Below are 15,745 nucleotides of genomic sequence, written 5' to 3'. Positions count from 1 at the left end.
AGAGAAAGAAAAATATCATATGATATCACTCATATGTGGAATCTTAGGGGAAAAAAAAGACACGAATGAACTTCTTTACAAAGTAGAAACAGACTCACAGACATAGAAAATAAACTTACGGTTACCAGAGAGGAAAGGGGTGGAAAGGGACAAATTAGGAGTTCAAGATTTGCAGATACTAACTAATATATATATATATATATATATATATATATATATATATATATGATATATATATGATATATGGTATATATATGATAAACAACAAGTCTCTTTTGTATAGCACAGGGAACTATATTCAATATCTTGTTGTAAACTATAATGAAAAAGAATATGAAAAGGAATATATGTATGTATATGTATGACTGAAACATTATGTTGTACACCAGAAATTGACACAACATTGTAAACTGACACTACCTCAATTAAAAAAAAAAAGAAATGTTATTATTCTTTGATGATCTGTAACAGGGGAAAGAAGCATTCATTAGTTGGTGAAAAACAATTACTGTCTTCTTTGCCATTCAAGACACAAGGGGACATAAATATTTTTAATGTCCAAAACACCAAGTCATGAATTCAGCTGAAATTCACTTAGAGAGTTCCAACTTCTGGTCATTGAATCCAAAATGTAGTTCTGCAACACCAGGCCACATCTCAGAACAAAACCCATCCAGTGATTTGAGGCTCTGATGGCATCAGCTCTCCTTTACTTACTGCCCACTCAGAGGAAGGTCCTGGGCTGGAGACCTTACAAATACGATCTTTTTTGAGCCCCACACCGGATTAACCCAAAGAAAAGCACACCAAGAAATATTATCATTAAAATGTCAAAAATTAAACATAGAGAATATTAAAAGCATCCAGGGAAAAGCAACAAATAAATACACAGGAACTCCCATAAGACTATCAGCTAATTTTTCAGCAGAAACCCTGCAGGCCAGAAGGGAGTGGCATGATTCATTTAAAATGATGAAGGGGGAAAACCTACAGCCAAGAATACTCTATCCAGCAAGGCTCTCATTCCAATTTGATGGAGAAATCAAAAGCTCTACAGACAAGCAAAAACTAAAAGAATTCAGTGCCACCAAACCAGCTTTACAACCAATGCTAGAGGAACTTCTCTCGGCGGAAAAGAAAAGGTCCCAACTGGAAACAAGAAAATTATAAATATGATCTCTTATGTCACTAGCCTCTCACCCCCATGTCACAGGTGAGAAAACTGAGGCTCAGAAATTTAAAGTTACCTGATCTAAATTCACACAGATAAGAAGTACTGGAATCCAAACACACATACATCTGATTTGAAAAATCCACATCCTCTCCATCAGAACAGATTAAAATTTGAAACTGACTCCTTGATATTCCAGGAGCAAAACTGAAACAGAAGTCAGGAGACTTGTTTCCATCCCAAGCCTTGAACCAACTGTGTTTCTTGAATCAGTCACTTCTGCTCTCTGAGCCTCAGTTTCCTCATCTGTAAAGTAAAAAGACCCCAAATAATGTTTAATTACAATATAGCTCAATGTTAAATAAATTATGAAAATGAATGATCATAACCCTTATTAATATTTATTTTAAAGACCATATTGTATGCAGTATACTTATGACCAGAGCTGATGGCACTAACTTAATACTGTCACAAATTACTGAAGTTTAAAGTTTTGACTTACCTTTTCACAGTTTCAAATGTTTCTTGCGTTGTGAGCTCCTGCTTTAAATTTCTCTGGTTACCTCTGACTCAGGCTAAATGAAGCATGTTTCCTGCTTTGACCACCCTCCCTTATCTCCTTTTATCAGAATCTCTATCTGATGTCCACAGCCCCTTAGGACCCAGATCGCTGTGACATTCTGATGCCAATATAATGCTGACACAGTGTTCATAAACTCTCTTCCCTTCAGCTAAACCACATGATCACCAAATATTTGAGGAGAAACTCACAGGAGATGGAAGCTTAGAGAAAAACCTGAGAGCATCTTATCACTTCATCACTGGCTCCCTCTGGAGATTCACATCGTTTTTGCCAACACAGGGCAGGGACAATCATGTAGCTTGCAGAGATCCTGCGGGCTCCCTCTGAGCCGCATCTGAGCCCCAGGTTGACTTGCAAGTTGACGCACGTGAACTTTCTAAAGTCCCGGCTTCACGGAGGATAACAGACTGTGCTTCCTCACGCCTCCAAATTCAGAACTCACGTTCAAACTTCACAATGTCCTCTGCCATTTTACGATCCTAGAAAACTCTTGTTCATCTTTCTGTGCTCGGCTTAACCATCACCTCTTCCAGAAGGACCACCCCTATGTCATGGCTGGAAATCACATGCCAGCTATTTGTTCCTAAGGTATTCTAATCCCCACCATACTGTAATGTCATCACATTTGTACAGGTTTGTCCTTCGTCACAGATCAGAGGAACCTCAGTGCTAAGACCTCTGGGTTAATCTTTCTCTAAATCTTTCAGAGAGCTGAACAGAGTGCCTGGTACATAGAAGGCCCAGATAAAACATTTTTGGAGTCAACAAATGCATCAAAACAATACTTAAGCAATGGGTCCCTCCACTGAGAAAAACCTTCAAAGACAGGGGTAGTTAGCCCTTTACGTTTCAGCAATGTTGTGGTAGCCATCCAACATCCATTATGTGCCCCATGCTCTTTCAGGTTCTCCACAGATACAACGAAAAACAGATGCAACACCCTGCTCCGTGCGGAATTCCATTTTTAGGAGGAGAGACAAGCATTACGAGACAAGTAGAGTTTTCTAAAAGATGAGAAATCCTATGAAAGAAGGAGGGAAGGAAAATGCCAGCTGTAGAGGGGAAGGGAGCCACTTTGTATATAGTGGCCAGGAGGACGGCAGTGAAAGTTAACAGTAGTAGGAGAAATAGTAATAATAAAAAATAATAGTTTGAGGTCTAGCCTGATGGGGCTTTTTCCGTAGACCTGCTTTGTTGGAAATGGCTCATAGAGTACATGTTTTCTTTACTCACAGAACTACATGTTAGATCTGTGGGAAAGGACTACAAGACAGAGCTGCTGAATAAACTATGGAAAACATAACAGTTACACTTTTTTATCCCAGGTCTTGGCATATCCCAGCGATCAGTACTGGTCTAGGGTGTGATAAGCTTAGGAGTAAGTATGATTTGAACTGAACGCATGTTTAGAAGGGGTCTAAAATTGAGAACCAGGCAGAACCATCTTCCCTGGCCCCAAACAGGTAGGCGTCCTAAAGTACATTGTTTGAGGAAACTGGATCCCAAAGATTACATGTGAGAGGTTTTAGAAGTGTGTCCATGTTCCACTGGAGATCAAAGAAGCTCAACTAAAGGAATTATGGACTGACTGACAGGACAACTGTTGACTTAGTAAAAATTGTTTTTGAAAGGGTTATCTTGCAGGTTACAACTCAAACACTGGAGGGACTACGGTGATGAGCAGTGGAAGGCATCAGAACATGTGAAATTCTTTAAAAAATTTATTGACTTAAGTAAGCTTGCCTATGTTACACAATAAAAAAAAACCCTTCACACACACACTCAAATAATAATAGTGAGGAGGAAGATGAGAAGAGGGAGAGGAAGAGGAAGAGGGAAGAGGAGACTAGCGGAAGCAACAACAAACAGCAACCACCAGTTGACTCGTCTGCCGCGGTACAAGTAAGAGAGCAACCACACATACAGCTTCTGGGGTCCCAGGAAGGTGATTTATCAGATTTGCCCACATCCAGTCTTTCTCATTTTAGCTCCTGTATAGAACATAATCTACTTCCCCCGTGCCTATAAGAGTTGCAGCCAGGACTGGAGAGATGCATTTTGCTCCGTTAGGGAGACTGATGGGGAAAAGGATTATTTTGCATTTTGGAAAACAGGTTCTTATGGCTTCTTTGGCTGTGTAGGGACCTTCATCCTGTGAAGCTCAAATCTCAAATGAGAAATTATCTCCCTTTCCTAACAGTGATATTAGTATAGCAATAACAAACTGTCAGGACAATTTCTGGCATTATTATTTCCAAGTAGATGATTTTTTAATTGTTCTGAATAAGCTATTATTTGATTGACATCAGTTAATGACACTGTCTCACGCTGGCATGGTCGGGTCGTGTGTGTGTGTACGTATGTGTGTACTCAGCTGCACTTTTTGTCTGTAAAGTGGTACAAATCTATGATAACATTTAGCAAGGACAAGAAGGTACTGAGAGAATGAAGAGTTCTAACAGATAGAGTTCAACGCCTGAAAGTCAGCGCATTGTTGATTTCTTCTTGTAGAGAACAGAGTAGAAGACCCTGAGGAAGCTTCAGCAGAGACTGCTCACATGCAGGAAAATTCAGATTTCTTCCACGGAGAGTTACCACTGCGTGCGTTTCTCCAACTCCGCTCTGAGGACAGAGTTTCTTTCCTCAAGCTAAACCAAAATGCTGTGCTGCAACACTCAAGTCGGCTTTTTCCCAATTTTTAAGAAAAATATGCAGAACTAAGCTTGTTAGTGGAGATATCTCAATTTCTTCATTTTCCTTTTTCCTTGAAATATGATCTGCATCCAACTTTCTGTTTTTCTTATTTTTTAATCTCTCAAAGTAGATTTTTACTTATAAATTACAGGAGCTCATCAATAATAGATGATCATTTTTTCTTTCTATGTTAGCAGTAACCACGTAAGAGGAATATTTGGGTTATTCCTTTCAGCCAAATATTGGGGAAAAAACTATCTCATTCCCACAGTCATAATGATATAATATACTCAAAAATTTTCTTAACATCTAATGTATGTGACAAGTATTTCACAGTCATTAAGAACATTGGCTTTTGGAGACAGGCTCATGTTCTGACTTTGGATGGAGGGTGATCAGGGACAAATTACCTAAGGTCTGTGTTCGTCAGTTTCATCATTGTTAAATGGTGATAATGACAAACCTCTCTCTTATATTCTTAGGAGCTAAAAGGATTCGCATATGTCAAGTCCTTAGAGAAATCCCTCATACAGAATTAATTTTCATTAAATGTTATCTATGTTTCATGGGATACGAGAAATGGTAAAATTCCACTGAAAAACATAAAAGAAGAACTGAATACATGAGCATACACATTATGTTCTGGGATGAGAAGAATGCTCATTACAGTGACGCCAGTTCTCAATCCACTCTCTAAGTGCCTTTCACTTCTGATCCAAATTCAAGTAACAGCAATTATTTTTGGAAATTGGCATGACTATAAGAATGCAACTGGGAGAATAAATTTATGAGAACGTCTAAGGAAAAAAATGGGAAATTAGAGTAATGCAAGGACTGTTGGGTGTTAAAAATATAAAGTCACAATGATTAAGTCAGTGATGAAGAGGCCAGAATACACTGGCCGATAAATTTAAGACACTAGGTTTCCCACAGGCAGATCCTAAAATGTGTAAAAGCAAAATCTTTAATAAAGGTCACAGGACAAACTAATGAGGAAGGAATGCACTATTCAGTAAAAAACCCTAGAATAATTGGCCAGCTGTTTGGAAAATAAATTAATTTAGAGCCTGTCTTCATAACTTACATCAAAATAACATCCAGGGAATTTTTTTTAATTAAACCAAAATAAAGTTGAAAGAAAACAGAAATAACAGTGTAGCTGATCACCAGATGAATACTGAACAGTAAAGTAATGAAAACACTGTGCCTTCCTTATCATCACAAATATAGGGAGTATTTACTGAATATTTACTGTGTGTAAGACAATGTGTAAAGTGCTTTACATACTTTTGTCATAGCCACAGTGTGATGGAGATGCTCCCACAGACTCCACTTTAGAAATACGGATGCTGAGAATCATGGGAAACTCCAGTGAGGTCACGTGGCCAGGAAGTGGCTGCATCAGAGGATGAACCTGGGCAGTCTGATTCTAGAACCCCTGCTCTTTGATTTCTACCACCTAAAATATGTATAACGGAAATAAAATTGGAGAGGAGAAAACAAAATGGTAAAAAAAAAAAAAAAAGGAAAGGAAAGAAAAGAAAAGACAAGGGACCAATATAGAAACAAAAACTTTGAAACAGAAGACATGCAAATGGATAACCAACTTGGAAGAAAGTTCAACTTCAGTAATCAGTGGCACACACACAACGAATGCACTGAGACACAGTTTTCCCCCTTAACATAAAATCCATGCACTTTCATTGTTTTCCTTTACAAAGGATTGTACTTAGCACTAGTAAGGTCTCGGGGAGGTATCAGATGTTAGGCATCGCCAAGCTGCTTTCCAGAAACGACACGCCAATTCACACTCCCCGCAAATGGCCAAGGAATAGGACGCCTTCTAAGTATTTATAGCTTTTGACTTAGAAATGCTGCTTCTAGGAAACTATTCTAAGGGCAATTCTGGAAACAAAGACCAAGTTTAATTACAGACCTGTTTGCTGAAAAATTTTTATTTAGAATAAGGAAATTTTTGGAATAATCTTCCCAGCAATAAGAAAATGGTTGAGTCAGTCATGGTATATCCGTGAGATGCTATATTGTAAATGACGGTGTATCTGTGAGATACCATACAGTAAACTATGGTGTATCTGTAAGATCACATACAAGCTTATACGATAACCTGGGGGTCAACAAACTGGCTGTGGGCTGAGTCCAGCCCATTGCCGGTCATTTTCTCCTGCTTTTGTCAGGAAGGCTTTACTGGTGCTTTCCTGATGCAAGGGCAGAGTGTAGTAACTGCTGCGGAAACCGCATGGCCTGCAAAGACGCAAACATCTGTTATTTGGCCCTTTACAGAGAGAGCTAGCCGATGCCTGTTGCAGCCAGTCAATTAAGTTAGGCTTGTAAAGAATTTTTAATGACAAGTCTAAATGTGAAATGTGCAATCATAAATGAAAAATGAATCATATGCATTCTGATCTATTAACACAATATTTACTTACTAATAACGATGCTAATAATAAAAAGACATGTTAAAACAGTACCTTGGTATATCACAGTAGTGAATTTTAAAATGGAATGGATCTATATTATGATTTTATACTCACTGAAACTGAAAAATCTTTTACTTTTTTTGGTAAATTCTTTCCTAGTACTAGTAATTCCTACAGAGTGCATCATATCTTTTTTGCCGCTACACAACCCGTGCTGCACAAACATTAATCTGTGATAATTTATGAAACTTTGGTCCTCAAAGACAAGCAAGGCCACAGCCAATGATGATGTCATCTGTCATCTGTCTTACCCTTAAAGGGCAGCTTTTCCCCCCAGCTGACTTCTTGATCCCATGACCATGCTTTTTTCACAGTACATCAAAATCTGGAGTTAGCCAACTGACCTATTGGGTAACCTCTGCCTGGAAAATCAGGTCAGTATACTACTATATCTGTTTTTAGGTTCTTAAGAAATTGCAAAGATGAGTGTAGACATTCCCTAACTGCTCCACCTTTGAAAACAAACAGTGCCTTCCAGTGAATAAATCACCAGGAAGGAGATGACAGCTCTGAAATCTGTGTTCACGTCTCCCCGTTGTTTTTGTCTGGTTCCGAAATCATTAGCACCTGATAGTAGTCACAGTGTTCTCCCTGTGGGGAAGGACAATCCCCAGGCCAGGTTTCTGTCAGATGGGGGGACAATCTATAAAGACAATACCTCAGAAGCCAAGAGGCTTGCAAACTTTCAAAGAGCGTACTGTGAGCCTTATGGGCAGAATTTCTTATATGAATTTCATAGTAAAAGTTATGTAAGAACAGGACTTCCAAAAGGATAATTAATCACAGGGTTTTTTTTAAAAAATAATTAGAGAAGGTAAGATCATTCCAAAGAATGAACAGATCAAGGTCTAGAGTTTCTACTAAAGAACTACCTGTTTCAGGATGGGTGTAAATTATTTCCAATTGCTCCAATTGGCTGAACTAGGAAATGGAAAATCAAAATTGGCTGTGAATTCCAATACTACTCCTGGTGCAAAATGCAGCTATCATGTTTGGAAATAGATGTCACATCGCATTTACCTAGATACTTGGTGTGGTTCACACACGGCTCTTTTTTCCAAACACAAGAAGGATGATGTTTGGTTTATGTTGTTTTGTGGTTGGCTTGCTTGTATATATATATATTATATATATATATATTTTTTTAAATTGGCCTCCAATCTACCCTTCCTTCCTTCAGATATTTTTGTATACTTCATATGTTACAAATACTCTGCTCCGTATGGTGACTACAGAGAGTAATAAATGACAATCCCTGTGTTTAAGAAACTCAAAGTCCAAAAAAGAGAGAGAACAAGTAACAGAGAAAAGACAGTGAGGGTCCAGACGTGAAAGCTTGGTTGTACCAACAAAACTAAAAGGAGAGCTGGGGAAGCTTCATGCAGGCAACAGCAGGGTTTTAAGGGTAAAGGAGGAATTCTTTGAGCAGACAGGAGGAGAGAGTTCATTTCAGGTAGAGAGAAACCATATACAAAAGCAAAGACGCGTGACTAGCCTTGAGTGCCGCGTTCCGTGGGCACTGTGGGAAGGCGCGCGGGGACAGCCCAGAGAGGTAAGAGCACAGGATCCAGAGAGGCCTTTACTGGGGGGAGGGTACAGCTCAAGAGGTAGAGCGCATGCCTCTCCTCTCCTGGGTTCAATCCTCGGTACCTCCTCTGCAAATAAATAAGTAAACCTAATTACCCCCTCCCAAAATGAGTAACCTAATTACTCTCCCAACAAGAGATGAAAAATAATAAATAAAAAATTAACAAAGAGGACTCCTGTCCAAGATAAGGAGACCAGATTTATCCTCCAGGTAGTGAAAACAGTTTCTCTAACAATGTGAAGTATCAACCAGGCAAGTGTGTACAGGATGGATTTGAAAGTTCAGAGAAGACTCACAGACAGAGGCCAGTGGGATACTACTGAGCTAACAGAGAAGAGAGGTGGTAAGAATTGCAGGTGTACAGAGCAGAGGAATGATATTTGGAAATGTTTCCAATGTTTCCATTAGAAATACAATGAGTATACAATGAGTCACGTAGAGAAGTCTAAATTTTCTAGCAGCAGTACTAAAAAGGTAGGACAAAACTTGTGAAATTAATTTTAATAGTATATTTTATTTAACCCAACAGATCAAAAAAATTATCATTATCATTTTAATACATAATCCATATAAAATGATCAGTGGGATATTTTACATTGTCTAGACACTGTTTTGGATATCCACTGTGTATTTTAACAGCATCTCTCAGTTTTGGCTAACCACCTTTCAAGTGTTCTAGTGGCTGCCATTTTAGACAGTGAAGTTTTAGAAACATAGAATCTGCAAGACTCAATTGCCAACTGGATACATAATAATAATAAAATAACAATGACTACCATTTAGTGAGTACTAAATGTGAGGCAGGGATAATGACTCTATTTTCCCTCACACTTAGTCTTGTGAGGTAGGATTTTTTGATATACGTTGAGAAAGGTTAAGTAACTTGACCAAAGTCACACAGCTATAAGTGACAAAAGTCTGAACAAAGACCTGTGGGATGGGACAGCCCAGACTCTTAACCATTAGGCTACACTGCCTCCCAAAGCAAAGCAGAAGATGAACTGAGGTTGATTCGGATGATTCTGGCATAAAAACGTCAATGGATAATCATAGCATTCATGGCTATGGCAGTTGAAGGCAGAAACATAGGTGTGGAGAGGAAAACAGTGAAACCCAATTTTAGAGTTGTTGACTCAAAGGCGCCATTTCTTTAGTCCTGTCTACTGTCCACACCAAGCTAGAGTGTCAAGTCTCTGAGCACAGATCTTTTTGTCTTTTTTGTTATTAGATATATCACCAGTGCCTAGACCAGTATCTGGCACTCAGTAAATATTAAATCAATAAACGAATGAATGGATGTACGGATGGACGGATGGGTGGATAAATTAATAAGAAGATGCCATTAATGAGGGAATCAAATGAAAATTTCATACGGGAGATTTAGGAGTGACCATATCTAGGAGACAGTTACACACGTGACATTGACCAAGAATCCAAATGAAAAACGTGAAAACTGAGAAGAGGGAACCAAGGAGAATGATAACCTGAAAAACATCCACAATTTAAAATGGGTTGTGAAGGAATTGGAGTTGGAGAAGCAAAGAGAAAAAAAAAATCAGAGAAGCAGAGGAAACAAAGGAAAGAATTGTATTGAGAAAGTCAAGAGAGGTGAGAATCTCAGAAGGGGACTTGCAGCAATGCCAAATAGGGAATTCATGTCAATTATAGAAAGCTTAAGGTGAGCTCACTGTGTCTGGCAAAATCAAGTTCATGGTTGCCTTCATTAAGAGTAGTTTTGTTAGACTAGGACAACAACAAAAAAGGTTGAGCCCGTTGGCAAGTGAAGGAAGGCCAGCAATGGAGAGAAAGAATGAGGATGCTTGATTATGCATCACTTATAATAATGAGCTACTGGGAGCAAGCAAAATTCCAAAAATAGGAGATGGTTAAGTACATTATGGTAGACCCTTATCAGTAAGTAGATACAACAGCGGTGAGGGAAGTGAGCTACCACTCAGGCAGGCAGAGGAGTCACTTTATCTTTTCAGTTCTTTCCTCTCTCAATAAGTAACCCATTCAGGAAATTCTCCTCACTCTCCTTGCAGTCATTCCTGTTAGAGGGCTTCAGTGAAACGAGGTGAGCGTCGAGGGGGTGGTGGGTAAGGCAGCTGATTATCGGTTGGCTTCTGTCTGTATTATAACCCCCCGAGTTCACCATGCAGCCTGACTCTGGGCCGTGCTTGCCCCTCACCCTGCATCTATGGCGACGCCCACATGCCCGCCTGGTCTGGGGGCCGCCAACCATGCACATTTCCCCTGTGATAGGCCCGCCACTCAAGTCCCTTTCAGTTCACCAGCGCTTTCTGGCTCACCTAATGTCCATAACCTTTATAAAAGCACAGCTCAATCTGACTCCTCTCCCAGATCAGCTGGGGCCACAGGAAGCCTCGTGGGCTACACCAGCCCCCTTCTGCTCACCTCCATCTCTGCTCTACTCTTCCCGTCATGGTGGTGCTGGGGACTTGGGAACGTGGCACCCAGTTCCTTTCTGTTCTCAGGGACTAGAATCTAGGTACTCTCTGTCTTTCCTATCCCTGGGTTCATGTCGAAAGGGGCAGAACACAAGCCCAATCATTGCCAACTCCAGGGGAACCCTAGTCATGGTGACCTTAGACACAGAGCACAGTTATGTCACAAACTTTTCAAAATGGGATCCTTGAAAAGACTCCTGAAGGCAAAAATTTTTTATTATCTCTAGGGCCTCTACCATGAGGCATGAAAATCTGTTTTCAAAATTCTGTCTTCGTTTCAGCAGTAAAAAATCCAGGCTAAGGTACTTAGCTTAGTATGCACGGCATCCTTCTGGGAAGGCTCTGGGAGAAGGAGGCTGTGATGAGCAGGTGCAGGAGGGCGCAAAGCAGGAGAAACACATGCGCTAATAATACTTCAAAATATTATCCAGCCACATTCAGCCACTACCATTCAGCTACGAACAGTAACACTGTAAATTAAAATGCAATGTCATTGAACGGTCTTCATGCAATATTAAATGTGCAACATGCAGATTATAAAACAGTGTGACTAGCAAAGGTCCATTTTAATGCTTTGAAAGTATTTTTGTGAAGAGACACAGGCTAGAAATACCTGCACGTTGCTGATTCTCATCTCTAGCTATTGACGTTACGGTTATGCCTTCTTTTTTCCTATTGTACTTTCTCATTTTATATTCTGAATATGTTTCTCTTGTTTAAAAAAAAACTCACTAAAACTTAGTTTTCATTTTCTCGACGCTGTGGAGGGCAGGAGAGTGACAGGCCGTCGCTGGAGGGAGATGTGAGGTCAAAGGAGGTTTTGTTTGGAAGGCAGATATCTGCTCATGTTTATAACTGGGGGGAAGGAGCCTTCTGGAGAAGGAAGGGCTGAAGATCAGGGGAGAAGGGGTCATTGTTGGAGGAAGGTCTTAGAGGAAAATAGAGGGAAGCATGAGTCACCTTCCCGGGCATGCGTGGTGCTGCCTCGGTACCTCTGCTTCCACAGAACTGCTCTCCGCATCCATTCTCCACCCGCCCTCCAGACCCAGCTCCAGTCCACCCACTGCGTCTGGTCTGTGCGATTTCCCAGTCCCCGGTGATGGCTGCCATCTCTGGACGACACGAACACAGAACCCTCTGGGGAGCCTGTCAAAAATACACGTTCTCAGGATCCCACGCCAGGAGCCTTTAATTTTATAGTCCTCAACTTTGATGTGCACAGGAATAGCCCGGGGAGCTTATTAAAACTGCAGAATCTGATTCGGTGGGTCTAGGATGGGGTCGGAGGTTCCACATTTCTAACAAGTTTCCAGGTGGTGCCCTGAGACCACACTAAGGAGCAAGGGGCTAGAGTCAGACGAGGGAAGCTGTATTTTTATTGCTTTTCCAAACAGTTGGAATGCAGTCTAGAAACAGCATGCTGAAGACCATTTAGGAACTACCACCCACTACACCTCTGGCTGTTGGGAATTCGCTCTCCTGTTTCACTGCAGTGATTTATCTGTGTACATGCTTGGCTTAGATCTTCCATGATATAACTGAACTGCCAATCATGGGGAGACAATGATATTTAATACCCTTTGCATCCATCCCTCCCTCTTGCAGAGGGTCCTGCAAAACTAACACCAAAGCAACGTGTATTAATGGAAGAAAGTGCAACATGCTCCTGCTTTAATATGATGCACCACAGAGAAAGCAGTTCCAAAGTTGCTGCTCTAATGAACGTAGAGTGAAAAGGGGGAGTGATTTTGGTCTTTGAGATTTCATTTGAATGTTAACATAGGTGCTTTCCATTAAGAGTGACACATCGAAATCCACTGCTCACCCTGTCTGGTGACACTTGCCCTGCTCCTCTGCTGTATTTATTACTCATCTGGCCTTGGATTTGCTTTCATGGCCAGGTGTCTGGGTTCCTTCTGCCCACACCTGATTTCAGGATGCTGAGGTCAAGTGCTCTCCTTTTCAAGTGCCCTGCAGCACACTGTACCGTCTTTTGAACACCTGAAGGGTATAAAACCTAAGGTGAATGAAGTTTTTATGTTGTCCTCTGGGGCAGGAAAATATAAAACCTGAGCTCCAGGAATGACCTACTTCCTGTTTGTATTGGTCATAAAGGTTTCATGGTGGGAGCAGGTGGCACAGACGGAGACGCAGAATCCACTAGCCTCTAGCAAGTCTCTTTCCTACATGAGGGCTAACTTCCCTTTCCACCTTGAAGTGGTGTTAGAACACGTGCCCAGAAAACCCACTGCAGTACTCTTCTCCAGTTCACACGTGCAATTCGGTGACTTTCAGTAAATGTACCTAATTGCGCATCTGACACCGTAACCCTAATTTAGACCATTTCTGTCACCCTAGTAAGCTCCCCAAGCCCCTTTACAGTTAATCCCTGTTTCTGCCCCAGCCCCAAGTAACCCCTATTTTTTGTGTCTCTATATTTGTATTTTCTCTCTCTCTTTTTTTTTTTGTCTCTCTATATTTGCATACTTGTATCTCCATATAAATGGAATCATACTATAGGCGGTCTTTTGCGCCTGGCTTATGTCACACAGCATAATGCTTTCGGGGTTCACCCAGGTTGTAGCACGCATCAGCACTTCATCTTATTGCCAAATAGTATTCCATTTATTTAACCCTTCACGAGTTAATGGACATAAGAAGTGTTTCCAGTTTTTGCCCATTGTGAATAATGCTCCTCCTATGAACATGTACAAGTTTTTGTGTGGCCGTAAGTTTTCATTTCTCTTGGGCAGATACCTAGAAGTAGAATTTCTGGATTATATGGTAAATTTGCATTTAACTTATTAAGCAACTACCAAACTGTTTTCCAAAGTGCAGAACTGTTTCCCATTTCCACCAGCAGTGACAGTTCTTGTACCACTATATCCTCTATATTGTTATTATGTTTTGTTATTATCACTATCATATGAGCGCAAAATAGTATCTCACTCTGGCTTCAATTTGCTTTTCCCCAATAACTAATGATGTTGAGAATCTTTTCATATGTCTTCTTGGTGAGATGTTTCAACTAAGTTGGTTTATTTTTAATGTAAACTGATCTGCCTTATGCACGTGATGGCAACATAAAACTCGCGGAGACCAAGCCCTCAGCAAATAAAAAAGGACTTAATAGTATTAATAGTAGATAGAGCAATAAATACATTTTTAGAAAACATAAGCTTCCTTTACAGTGCACAATAAAAATGCTTTGCTAACCTGAACGTTTTCCATTAATTAACTTGAATTTCAATTGTGTTAGTTCTTTTTTTTTTTTTTTTCCTCTCTTTACTTTCTTTGCCATCCCTCCCCCGACCAAATTTGCCAGTATTGCTGTAAACCTGAACCTCCTGGCAGGCTATTATGGTACTGGGAACAGATGGCGAAGGTTTCCATAAAACAGAAAGAGAAACAGACCCGTCTTGAGTGAGGTAAGTAAACACAGAGCACATGAATGGTGAGAACTGAAATGGAGTGTTAAGTACAAATTAAAAATAGAAAGCATGACTACTAAACTTGTTTTGGAAAAAAAACCCCATCTTTTTCGAATAAGGCTATTAAAAAGCCTGCATAAGCCCAGTATTCTTTTTATTTACTTTTGGAACATGGCCATGCACCATAACTTGGGACAATAGGGAAAACACCAACAGCAAAATAGAGTAGAACAGATTATCCAATAATTTAGTAACAATTCTATATTTTATAGGGGGATGTGTTTCACTCTGCCTTTATGAAAATAAAAAAGGACTGCTTAGGTGAATCAAGTAAGGAGATAATTATTCTCTTCTCCACTTTTTTTAATGTATGGTCACAATTGTTAAAGGGAAGCCTGAGGATGGCTATTTTTCCTTCTTCTTTGTGTTTCTTCTATCACTAGGAAGAGAATATACAGAATAATCGTCACTGTCACCTGTCAAACAGGTTCCTGCGCTGGACTCAGCCGGAAGACTCCTGGTATTTTTTGCTTGCTGCTGTTGTGGCTTTTTTCTTGTTGTTGCTGTTGTTCCTTGTTTGTTTTTCTGCTTTACAATCCATATTTTGGGGGAAAAAATACTAAAAGATTTACTCAAACTCCCATTTCCTCTTCACAAAACAGAGAGGAAGACACAAAGTCTTCTCTTTGTGATAGAAGGAAATTATTATTTTAGTCTTTGGGGTCATGTGTTGTTTTTGTGCAGAACTTCAAAGCGGCCCCCTCTGTGTGGAGGTTCTTAATGTCTCACAATGAGTATGACGTGGAAGAAAGGGCAGGAGGAAACCTACATGTCACATTTGCTAATAACCACGTCTCCGGTGTGGAACAGCGTCTTGTACATCGTCAGCAGTCTGTAAATATTTGTTGACTGATTATGACTAAGTGAGAGGTAGATGAAGACGTTCTTCTTGCAAAATTTGAATTACTTCTTGTTTGATTGAGAGGATGGAGTTTAACGTTAAAAAAATAAATCAGTGGGGGGAAAAAAGAAAGAAAAACAATATATCCCAAATTTGAAACATTTAATTAGCAGACATAGAAAATCTCTTCCATATAATGACTCTCTGTGCTGTCATTCAAGGCCATGCACAGTATGAGACAACTGTCCCTTAGATGGCAGTTTTGCAAAAGCCATGCACATCTCCCCTCTGCACACATGGTGTGGAGTCCAGTGCTTTGTGACAGCCTGTGTGCAGGGAGAAGCACAGAGGACGAGAAACTAACAAACTGCAAATTTTCTCAGTGTCTCCCAAGAATTGTATCCCCTC

At 40.2% G+C, this 15,745-nt stretch overlaps 1 protein-coding gene and 1 non-coding gene across 12 annotated transcripts in view; one reads left to right on the top strand and one right to left on the bottom strand.

Moving 5' to 3' along the window:
- KCNJ16 (potassium inwardly rectifying channel subfamily J member 16) overlaps positions 1-15,745 on the bottom strand; it is a 464,720-nt gene that overhangs the window by 102,186 nt on the left and 346,789 nt on the right. The window lies entirely within an intron of this gene.
- LOC116283779 (small nucleolar RNA SNORA18) lies at positions 2,905-3,030 on the top strand. Its single transcript, XR_012060345.1, has one exon. It is a non-coding gene; the product is annotated as a small nucleolar RNA SNORA18 (small nucleolar RNA).

Source organism: Vicugna pacos, chromosome 16, assembly GCF_048564905.1.
Source record: "Vicugna pacos chromosome 16, VicPac4, whole genome shotgun sequence".
Classification (NCBI taxonomy): domain Eukaryota; kingdom Metazoa; phylum Chordata; class Mammalia; order Artiodactyla; family Camelidae; genus Vicugna; species Vicugna pacos.
Note: the sequence above shows the minus strand (reverse complement) of the source record. Positions and strands in the feature narration are given on the sequence as shown.